Here is a 12,284-nt window from a genome sequence, read left to right as displayed (position 1 = left end):
GCAGGTATTCATGACACTTGAGTATTTCATTTTCTATTTCTATCCTCTGTACTACCTTTTCTTCAGTATGTACTAGCTTCATTATCTGTTGTAGTTAGGAGGAACTCTGGGCAAAATGAGAGTGTTCTTTTTGACACTCGTGAACTTACATAAAACGTAATATTGCTCATTGTGCATAGAATTCAAACTTTCCAGAATAATCCCTACAAAATTTTGTGGTTTTCGTCATGATACTGTCCCTTTTCCCTAGAATCAGTAGCTATACCGTGCTTGTGGGCTGACTTTATGAGAGCACTTCCTCTTTCTATTCTGGTAGGTATGCCCTTTTATTTTTTCAGGTCACAGGCTGTCCTATCTCCAAGTAGGTACGCCCGCCCCATATACTTAGCCAATGCTGGGAAGGATTTCTGCGATAGAAGTAGGTGGATATGGAAAGAGGGAAAAAAATAGATAGGTCCTCTAATGAGAAATAATATAGGAAATAAATAGAAATGGTTGCTAAGGTTGAAGAAGAGAAAGAAGATAGCCCAAAGACAGGAAACCCTACCCTACCCCCCCCCCCCCTTTCACTGAGTGAGGTGGCATAGTGGCTAGGACACTGGACTCACATTTGGGAGGACGACGGTTCAAGCCCGCATCTGGCCATCCTGATTTAGGTTTTCCGTGATTTCCCTAAATCACTCCGGCAAATGCCAGGATGGTGCCTTTGAAAGGGCATGGCCAACTTCCTTCCCTGTTCTTCCCTAATCTGATGAGACGGATGACCTCGCTGTCTATTCTCCTTCTCCAAAACAACCCAACCCAACCCAACCCAACCCAACCCAACCCAACCCAACCCAACCCAACCCCACCCAACCCAACCCAACCCCCCTTTCCCCAGGATCCCTTCCCGTCAGGTACTTGAGTGAGACAACGGAGGAGGTTTGGTGTTAAATCATCTCCTACAGAATGAACGTTCCCACCTTCACCCTAGAGATCCCTGAAGGAAATCTTAGCAACCCTATGGAAATGGCAAAGGGTAAAGAATCAGGCACACTTGTTTGTGAGCGTTGTCTGAAAGGTGTGATGTGTGTTTTGTGTTAGCCGTGGTTTATTTGCTCTTGTAAACCGTGCTTTTATCTACAACACCCACCCCTTTCGAACTAAGTACAAACCCTCCCATTTATGACACATCTCACAAAAGGTATAAAATATTATATACAAAATAGAAAATCTATGTACTATGGTGCATTAGTAGTTCAACTAGTCACATAGTATTATATTTTCTACAAACATAATATTCCATTCAGTTCACTTTATCTAAATATCAGTTTTTACCTGTAATTCTCTAGGATTGTTTTTTATTTGAGTGTCATATCCAGTTTCCTAAGATATAAGATTAAAGGATAGTTTAAGATTTTAGGAATAGATGGCAGAACAGTTTAAAGTTTTAAAGGAATTCGGTGGAGGAAAACTATTTTAGAAGAAACACCGAAAACAACTTGGGATCCGACAGTCATCACTCCGCCCGTTAACTCAGAATGTTAACATCCCTGGGGGATATGTACAACTTTACATCTTTTGCATTGTACTTTCCTTTATTTGATCCAGTTGTAGGATCCACTAAAAATAATGTCTTGGGATGGTTTGCCGATTATACTTGGTAAGGTCCTTCATATTTTTGGAAAAAATTTTGTCTCTGTTTCTTCAGGGCAGAGCTTTGAAGTTGTTGTTTTACTAGAACTAGGTCATCAACCTTGTACCAAGGTTCAACAGCTTTTACATTATGTTTACTTACTGTTTGTTGTGCTTTTTCAATTAAATTCTTAGAAACTATTTCCTGATTCAGTTTGTAATTGACAATAGGTTGTTCGGGCCAATTAACACATGTAATCAGAGGTTCTCCTACAAAGGGCTTGCCTATTACTTCAATGGTGTCAAACCAGTTGATAAATGTGGTAATTCATTTAGAATAAGTTCAAAGTCTTTAATTTCCATTGCCCATAATGTATGTTTTTCACAGCAGTAGGTACGGCATAGTTTTCCAATTTCCTTCATCACTCGTTCACATGGATTCGGGGATGGATTACAGTTGGATATTAATACTTGACTAATACCTTCCCATGCTAGAAAGTCTTTAAATTTGTTACTCATGAATTCTGGGCCATTATTTGTAAGAAACTGTTTCGGTTTACCTACTTCCAGAAAGAATTGTCGTAAACAGTGTATAACTGTCTGTGTATTGGCTCTTTTGATTGGATATAGTTCAACACATTTTGACCAACACTCTATGATGATTGAACTGTATGACACTCCTCCCTTTCCTTTTGGAACTGGTCCAAAAATATCTGTTGCTGTGAGATCGTGCAACGACTTAGGATTAATCAGATGCATTTTGTACGAGGGCAGTTCAATAAGTAATGCAACACATTTTTTTTCTCGGCCAATTTTGCTTGAAAAAACCGGAAATTTCTTGTGGAATATTTTTAAACATTCCCGCTTCGTCTCGTATAGTTTCATTGACTTCCGACAGGTGGCAGCGCTGTACGGAGCTGTTAAAATGGCGTCTGTAACGGATGTGCGTTGCAAACAACGGGCAGTGATCGAGTTTCTTTTGGATGATAACCAGGGCATCTCAGATATTCATAGGCACTTGCAGAATGTCTATGGTGATCTGGCAGTGGACAAAAGCACGGTGAGTCATTGGGCAAAGCGTGTGTCATCATCGCCGCAAGGTCAAGCAAGACTGTCTGATCTCCCGCGTGCGGGCCGGCCATGCACAGCTGTGACTCCTGCAATGGCGGAGCGTGCGAACACACTCGTTCGAGATGATCGACGGATCACCATCAAACAACTCAGTGCTCAACTTGACATCTCTGTTGGTAGTGCTGTCACAATTGTTCACCAGTTGGGATATTCAAAGGTTTGTTCCCGCTGGGTCCCTCGTTGTCTAACCGAACACCATAAAGAGCAAAGGAGAACCATCTGTGCGGAATTGCTTGCTCGTCATGTGGCTGAGGGTGACAATTTCTTGTCAAAGATTGTTACAGGCGATGAAACATGGGTTCATCACTTCGAACCTGAAACAAAATGGCAATCAATGGAGTGGCGCCACACCCACTCCCCTACCAAGGAAAAGTTTAAAGCCATACCCTCAGCCGGTAAAGTCATGGTTACAGTCTTCTGGGACGCTGAAGGGGTTATTCTGTTCGATGTCCTTCCCAATGGTCAAACGATCAACTCTGAAGTGTATTGTGCTACTCTTCAGAAATTGAAGAAACGACTTCAGCGTGTTCGTAGGCACAAAAATCTGAACAAACTTCTCCTTCTTCATGGCAATTCAAGACCTCACACAAGTCTTCGCACCCGAGAGGAGCTCACAAAACTTCAGTGGACTGTTCTTCCTCATGCACCCTACAGCCCCGATCTCGCACCGTCGGATTTCCACATGTTTGGCCCAATGAAGGACGCAATCCGTGGGAGGCACTACGCGGATGATGAAGAAGTTATTGATGCAGTACGACGTTGGCTCCAACATCGACCAGTGGAATGGTACCGTGCAGGCATACAGGCCCTCATTTCAAGGTGGCGTAAGGCCGTAGCATTGAATGGAGATAACATTGAAAAATTGTATTGTGTAGCTAAAAGATTGGGGAATAACCTGGTGTATTTCAATGCTGAATAAAACAACCCCTGTTTCAGAAAAAAAATGTGTTGCATTACTTATTGAACTGCCCTCGTACTTCATATGAGTATTGATCTCTTTCACTTTCTGGCAAATTTCACAAGTTCTTATCAGAGATGCTACATTATGCCCTAGCTTCTTAAAATAAGAAAACTTATGCATATGGTCTATACACTTTTTTATTCCAAAGTGCCCATATCCTGTATGAACATACCACACAAGTGCGTCTTCCATTACCTTTGGAATGCATAAGTGTCAACGTTGCAATGTTATGCAGTCTCTCCAAAACAAATTATGACCTGCAATTTTCCATTTTCCTACTTGATTAGGAGGTAAGGAATTTCGGATATACATAGAAAACATTTCTGTAGAATAGGGATCATGATGCATATTTTCTTTTATTCTTTGAGCCATCTCTTGTACCCTGATGTTCGGATATTCTACTGACATAAAATTAATTGTAAAAATAACGCCGGGTCCTTCCGTACATTTTAATTCTTCCATTCCTATTGGTAGCCAAGACAAAGCATCTGGCACAATATTCGTGGAACCTTTTACACATTGTATTCGAATATCATATTCCTGTAGGAACAGCATCCATTGCATTAACCTACTATGCAACAATCAACTACTCATTAGAAAGGATAGAGCTTGATGATCGGTACGAACATTGATTTCTGATCCCCATATTAGTGTTTGAAATTTCTGAATACTCCACACAATTGCCAATAGTTCTTTTTCGGTAGCTGTATAATTTAATTCATGCTTATTTATACTATGGCTATCAAAAGCTACGGTTCGGTGCTCTACATTATTTAGATCCCACTCTCCTTGGAACATTTCAGCAGCAATACCATAATCAGACGCATCTGTTGACAATTTAAATGGTTCACCCACAACTGGATGATATAACATGGGTGATTCAACAAGTGCTCTTTCGACATTTTCAAACATATCATTCGCCTCTTGATCCTAAACCCATGGTATTCTCTTTCTTAATAAACGTAAAATTCTTGGGTCATTTAGTTCTTGCCCTTGTATGTACCGTCTGTAATATCTGGCCATACCTATGAATCCCTTTAACTGTCTTACATTTCTAGGGTGGGGACATTCTTTAATAGCTTTGATGCATTCAGGGTCCAATCTAATTCCCTGCACCCCTACCATATGACCTAAAAACTTCAGCTCTTGGCGTGCAAAATATGAGTTACATAACTTTATCATAATACCTTTCTCTTTAAATCTTTTCGAAGTCTTACTCAAGGTTCGACAATGCTCTTCCCAAGTAGCTGATAATATTAGGATATCATCTACATATATTGTCAAATCCTTTAGCAAATCTCTCCCTGGTGCTTCATCTAGTGCACATTTAAATACGGGCTCAGGTATTTAGTCCAAATGGTAATACATTAAAAAAGATACGATTTACCATCAAACAAAAATGCTGTATGTTTTTAGGATTCCAGGTGTAATTTTACTTGCCAATATCCTGTGGTCAAATCCATTGTGCTAAAGAACCTCGCCTTTTCAAATGTGGACAACAATTTCTCAATGCCAGTCAGTCTGTCTCTTTCTGTCTCTATATGTCTATTCAATGTACGAGTGTCTAATACTAATCCTACTCTGCCTGTAGCTTTCTTTACCACAACCAATGGATTATTCATGACGCTAGAGCTTTGTTCTATAATATTATTATCAATCATCTTGTTGATTTCACCGCTAACTGCTTCCTTCAAACTTACCGGTATTGGATACAGCAGAATGGAGTGACATCTTTGATCTTGAATTTACAAACACAGTCACTAATGTTACTAGACAAATGGAGAACACTACTTCATACTCCATTAAAATTTTATATAAATCTTGCTTTTGTTGATCAGTTAATATTAGTGACTTTGTCTCGTATACCAGTTCGATGTGTTCCTGGATTTACATTATCGATCTCTGGTGACAACTGCACTGTGGCTGTTAATCACAAACACTGACGCTCAGTTATTTGTTTTCCAATGTATTGATCTGTCACAAACAGTATCTAATATCTACTGTCCCCTTTACCGAAACATAGAAGATTTTCATCAAAGTTCAAGATAACTTTAAACTCTAATAGCCAATCTAAACCAAACAACACATCTCTATTGATATTCTCTACAATTAACAGCGTTTGATGAAATAATACATTTCCAACACTGCAGTTCATTTGAGTTTCATACTTTACAATCTTACTTTTTGTTCCTGTTATTCCAACTATGTAAACTCCGGTCACTGGTAATAACAGTATGTGATGTTTAGGCTGTAATGAACTAAAGAATGTGTTGGAGATGAGCGATACCTCACTCCCTGAATCTATAGATATGTTAACCTGGGAATTTTCAACAGTCCCTGCTATAATAAGTTGTGAATCGTTGGTAGTTGAGCTTGTTTCTTCCAGTAGCAACCATTCTTTTGTAGGTATTTTGTGGGTAAAATTAATACACTTGTATGGACTAAGGCCTCCTAGTGTATTTCCACGACCTGGGCCCTAGGCCTGGATCCAGTTCGCACTACATTTTCCTCATTATTAGTAATCACAGGTTGGTTACCAAATCAAGATACTACGTTATCACTTTGTACTCTATTATTACTTGGTATAAATTCTTGCGAAGTTACGGGACCTAAATTCGAAGGTGGATGTTTCAGCTGATAATTTTCATTACCATTTTTTATGTTGGACTGGTGTACTCTACATGGGTTAACCTCATATTTTTTAAAAATTATTACCACTTTTTCTTCTGTAATTTGGATTATCACTTTGGTGCAAGCTTTCATTGCAGTCCTTATTTAATGCATCCAGTGCGTCCACAAACGACAACAACTCTTCTACTGTTTTCCAACCACTACATATTATATCTTTCCTTGCATAAATGGGTAATCGTCTAATTAAAATTTGCACTAACTCTTCTTCTTCCATCAGCTTGTATAAGTACTTGGCCCTTGTTAGATGCCAACCAAAATACTACCTCATGGTGCCATAAGTATTATTGTAGTATTTCAGGTCCCACAGATCTGATACTAGTTTTTCCTGGGCACTTGTAGACCAATACTTCTCTTTGAACCTCTTTTGGAAATCTCCTCAAGAGGAAAAGTTCTCAGTATTTACAGCTCCCCATTCGGAGGCTTCTCCTAGAAGGTCACCCACAGCAAATTCAATCTTTTTAGAGTCCTCCCAATTTTTCGGCAGAGCTTGGTTAAACCCTTTCAAGGAATGTGTCAGGTGCGCATCTCCATTGGGCTTGAATTTAGGGAATTGTCTCGATAACCCTGAATTTGCTCCCCATTGTAAATCAGTAACTACTTCACTGGTTAACACAACATTGGATGAAGTTACCTGTTTTTCCACTTTGTCCTGGGCAAGTTTAAATTATTCCCACAAGTCATCTATAACCTTTTGAGTATCTGGAAGTTTGGAATAAATGGTTAAACCCTTTCAAGGAATGTGTCAGGTGCGCAACTCCATTGGGCTTGAATTTAGGGAATTGTCTCGATAACCCTGAATTTGCTCCCCATTGTAAATCAGTAACTACTTCACTGGTTAACACAACATTAGATGAAGTTACCTGTTTTTCCACTTTGTCCTGGGCAAGTTTAAATTATTCCCACAAGTCATCTATAACCTTTTGAGTATCTGAAAGTTCAGAATAAGCAATAGGCGACATGTTCCCGGATGTCTTTCTCTCGGTGACTTTTCGATATATGATCCCTTCAGATTGTTCCTCCAAATTACTTATATTTACAATATCAGAGTTTGCTATCTTCTCATGGAAGCTTCTTTCTACATTATCCACTTGTGTACTTACACCTGTAATTTGCGATTGGATTATTGGCATTAACTTATCTTGATTTTCAACACTCTCTTTTAAACTATGCAATCCCTCCTGTACACCATCAAACTTAAAATTGCATACATTTTCAGACTATCCTAACTTTTCATTGATTTCTGATTCTACAGTATTACATTTTCCCTCAATATCAAATTCTAACTTATTTGCTAAATCTTGTAATTGATCATTCTGTTTCAGACTAAAGTCTGTGAAAAGTTGATTTACATGAATGCCCAATGTATTGGTTAATTCTTGCTTCAAGTTCTAATATCAAATCCTCTACTTTACTATTCAAGGTGTCAAATTTAGTCTTTAAAGCATCCATGCCTTCGCCCAGATTACCAAATTCTTTGCTCTGTGAGTCTACTTTAGCATTTAACAATCCTAAATTTGTTGTTTGGCCATTCAGTTGGGACTTCACCGAGTCCAGTTTTCTACTTAAAGTCGCACTCTGTGCATCTAGTTATTCACTTAGAGCAGCGTTTATCGAGTCTAACTTAAGATTCTGGGCGTTCAAAGCTTCCCTCTGAACATTTGAGTTAGAATGCAGTGAGTCTATCTTAAGATTCCAGCTTTGGTTAGATTTACTGACTCAGACCAGTCAGGCCCTTCTTTAGTAATTCACATAGCCCTGGCTGGTTCTGACGTCTCTCCAACTTGCTGAATGCGATCCATGATTTTACAAGCTTTAGACCCTGTGAGCATTTAAAAATTAAAATTAAGTGTAATAACTACAGTAATAAAGTCTATTATGACGTCTCTCCAACTTGCTGAATGAGATCCATGATTTTACAAGCTTTAGACCTTGTGAGCATTTAAAAATTAATGCTAAGTGTAATAATTACAGTAATAAAGTCTATTAAATAGTTTGAATATAATAGAGGGAAACATTCCACGTGGGAAAAATATATATAAAAACAATGATGATGTAACTTACCAAACGAAAGTGTTGGTATGTTGATAGAGACACTAACAAACACAAACACACACTCAAAATTCAAGCTTTTGCAACTCACGGTTGCTTCATCAGGAACGAGGGAAGGAGAGGGAAAGACGAAAGGACATGGGTTTTAAGGGAGAGGGTAAGGAGTCATTCCAATCCCGGGAGCGGAAAGACTTACCTTAGGGGGGAAAAAGGGACAGGTATACACTCGCGCGCACACACACATATCCATCCGCATGTATACAGACACAAGCAGACATATGTAAAGGCAAAGAGTTTGGGCAGAGATGTCAGTCGAGGTGGAAGTACAGAGGCAAAGATGTTGTTCATTGACCGGTGAGGTATGAGCGGCGGCAACTTGAAATTAGCGGAGGTTGAGGCCTGGTGGGTAACGGGAAGAGAAGATATATTGAAGGGCAAGTTCCCATCTCCGGAGTTCTGATAGGTTGGTGTTTGTGGGAAGTATCCATATAACCCGGACGGTGTAACACTGTGCCAAGATGTGCTGGCCGTGCACCAAGGCATGTTTAGCCACATGGTGATCCTCATTACCAACAAACACTGTCTGCCTGTGTCCGTTCACATGAATGGACAGTTTGTTGCTGGTCATTCCCACACAGAAAGCTTCACAGTGTAGGCAGGTCAGTTGGTAAATCACGTGGGTGCTTTCACACGTGGCTCTGCCTTTGATGGTGTACACCTTCTGGGTTACAGGACTGGAGTAGGTGGTTGTGGGAGGGTGCATGGGACAGGTTTTACACCGGGGGCGGTTACAAGGGTAGGAGACAGAGGGTAGGGAAGGTGGTTTGGGGATTTCATAGGGATGAACAAGGAGGTTGCGAAGGTTAGGTGGATGGTGGAAAGACACTCATGGTGGAGTGGGGAGGGTTTAATGAAGGATGGATCTCATTTCAGGGCAGGATTTGAGGAAGTCGTATCCCTGCTGGAGAGCCACATTCAGAGTCTGATCCAGTCCCGGAAAGTATCCTGTCACAAGTGGGGCACTTTCGGGGTTCTTCTGTGGGAGGTTCTGGGTTTGAGGGGATGAGGAAGTGGCTTTGGTTATTTCCCACCAATTTCTTAAAAGTAATTATTAAAAATATCTGCTATGCATGAACTGTCTTTTACAGTGCTCCCATTCTCCTTTCTCTTTAATATAAATAACATCATCTATGGTTTCTTCACCCACACTCTTAATAATACTACATATAGACTATTTTGCATCTAATGTGTCAATTTTGGACAGGCTATGCAAACTCTTTGATATTTTTTTACAACTTTTCTTGTTATGTTACAGCTCTGTTTATAGCAAAAATGTATTTCTGGGTCATTACCTGGTCTGGCTATTGGATCCAAGTCCATTTTTCATTGTGAAGAGGTTGGTACCTGTAGCGATCCAAGGATTGTTAATGACTTGACATTATTGCATTTAATTATCTTTTTAGGAAAACTATTTTCCCAAATGGATAAAAACTCATTAAGAAATATGTTCAGTTTAGTTTCAGCATTATAATCATTGTAAACTTCACCTCAGTTAATATTTTTTAAGGTTTCTTTAAAAATGTAAGTAGTTTTGTCATTGACCAGCCTCACTTTTTCTTAGACTGTTTCTGAAAAAGTGTAGATGGAGTCAAGTAATATAAAGTGACTTTCTGTGCATCGTGATCTGGTGATCCATTAACTACCAGATAGACTTCTGTCTCTGTAACTTATGCTTGTTGAATGATTAAAAGCACCTCTATATCACTTTTCCTGTCAGGTTCTTTCCAGAAATTTACATGAAAATCACCATAAATTATTGGTCATTTCTTTCTGCCTGACAGAGCAAAATAACTCATAATTTTTTTTGAAAAATTTCCCAGTCACCCAGTGGAGCCCTGCATACTATAACAATCACAAATATAATGTTTCCCACCAGTAATCCACAAGAATGTTTCTCTACCTTGATCTATACAAAATCTACTTATTTCTACATTGTTGTATTTATATCCCTTCTTTCATGTACGTGACAACTTGTCCTTTATCCGTATCGGATCTACCTGAATATACTACTAACTTATAATCACTAACATTATGATTTTATATGCCTGTGGTTATATGGTGCTGAGACAGACAAATGATATCAGTTTCTTTCCAACTACTGAGATCTTGCAAACAAATTAACAACTTATTTACACTATTTTTAAACCCCCTAATGTTCCTATTAAAGAAGTTGCTTTCACTTTTTCTGTGTTATTATAAGCTGGGAGCCTCTGTCAATTTTATTTCCTTGTGTTCTCTGCTAGCTTGTCCTTAACCATCTTAGCCAGCTATAGGCCATCCGATTTATATTCTTATCTTCCTAAAACTAATACAAGATTTTGTATTCATCTGAAGGTGCCCTTTCAGTTCCATGTTTACTTGCTTTACAGCAGAGTTAACTCAGGGCTGGTCATAGTACAAAATGACTTCCACAAAACTCTTATTTGTGTGCTACCAGCTGCTCCTATTCTCCCCACATCGCCCCTAATACTATATTTTTCATTTCTGGCTAGGCTGTTTCACGCTCTATCACTATCAATACCTTACCTTCTTTGTTAAAATCTTTGCAAATTTGTTGGTTGGTTGGATGATTAAAGGAACCAAACTACTATGTCATCCGTCCCTTTTTTCTCAAACAGACTTGTCTATATGATTGTAGATCAGAGAAAACCTACCATGCAAAACCCAGGGGTTGAAGACCTCAAGGTCTACCAAACACCAACAAAGCTGAGATGAGGGGAAAAAAGAAGAAAGGGAGACAGAGGAAGAAAGACAGGCAAGGTGTCTCATCTAGGGAGCAGCCAAAAGCCCCCAAAACCAGAGTGCAATGAGGGGACATAAATCCTCTGCCCCCAACTGTTATCAGACATACTCCACTCAGGAAGTGCCCAGGAAAGGCTAGCAACACAGGCAGGGCAAGACAACTACACGGAGACAAAAGATGAACAAATCTAACAGACCACGTGAGAGGGGTGAAGGAGAGTAAAAGAGCAGGTAGGGTTAGGACCAGGCTGGACCACAAAGCCCAGACAGCCGCAACCTGGTCTGGGCAGAGGAGGCAACAATGTGTTTTGCCAATATCTCAATGGGCCGATAAGGTTAAATGGCCTTCCCTTAAAGAGAGTGGTAAAAGATCTAATACCTGGGATAACGAGTCAGGGAAATTAAGACTCTGCCACAGGGCACTTAGGTTGAGGCAGTCCAGCAAAATGTGGACCACTGTCAGTCAGAAACATCACTACTCGATGTACAGTTGGTCGATAGTACAACGCATGTTCAAACTGTCTATCACTATAACCATTTTGATGAAACGTAGCTTCAAGATGGGACAGCTCAGCTGGAAACGTCTCAGAGTCAGAAACGACATGTGCCCTGTGTACCAAGGTACTTTGTGATTGACGATAATTCTGAGTCGATACCTAAGTCTACTGCTTTTTTGTCTTACGTAGGAAACACTTCCAACAAGATCAGTTGTATTTTACGGAAATACAATGTGAAATGTGTTTTCCGACCTCCATCTAAAATTAGAGTGCAATGGAGAGAAGGCATTGTTGTCCCAATGCTGAATCCAGGTAAGCACCCTCTAGAGATAGACAGTTATTGCCCAATAAGTCTCACCATTGTTCTCTGTAAGTTGCTTGAACACATGCTAAGCTGGCGGCTGTGTTGGCTTCTTGAGTCCCGAGGTCTTCTAGCTCTGTCCCAGGATGGTTTTGGCCAAGGCGGTTCCACTACTGAAAATCTGGATTACCTGGAGTCTGCCATCTAACAGTTTTTGCGTGACGACAACACTGTAAAG

Source organism: Schistocerca americana, chromosome 1, assembly GCF_021461395.2.
Source record: "Schistocerca americana isolate TAMUIC-IGC-003095 chromosome 1, iqSchAmer2.1, whole genome shotgun sequence".
Classification (NCBI taxonomy): Eukaryota; Metazoa; Arthropoda; class Insecta; order Orthoptera; family Acrididae; genus Schistocerca; species Schistocerca americana.
This window is presented reverse-complemented; position numbering follows the sequence as displayed.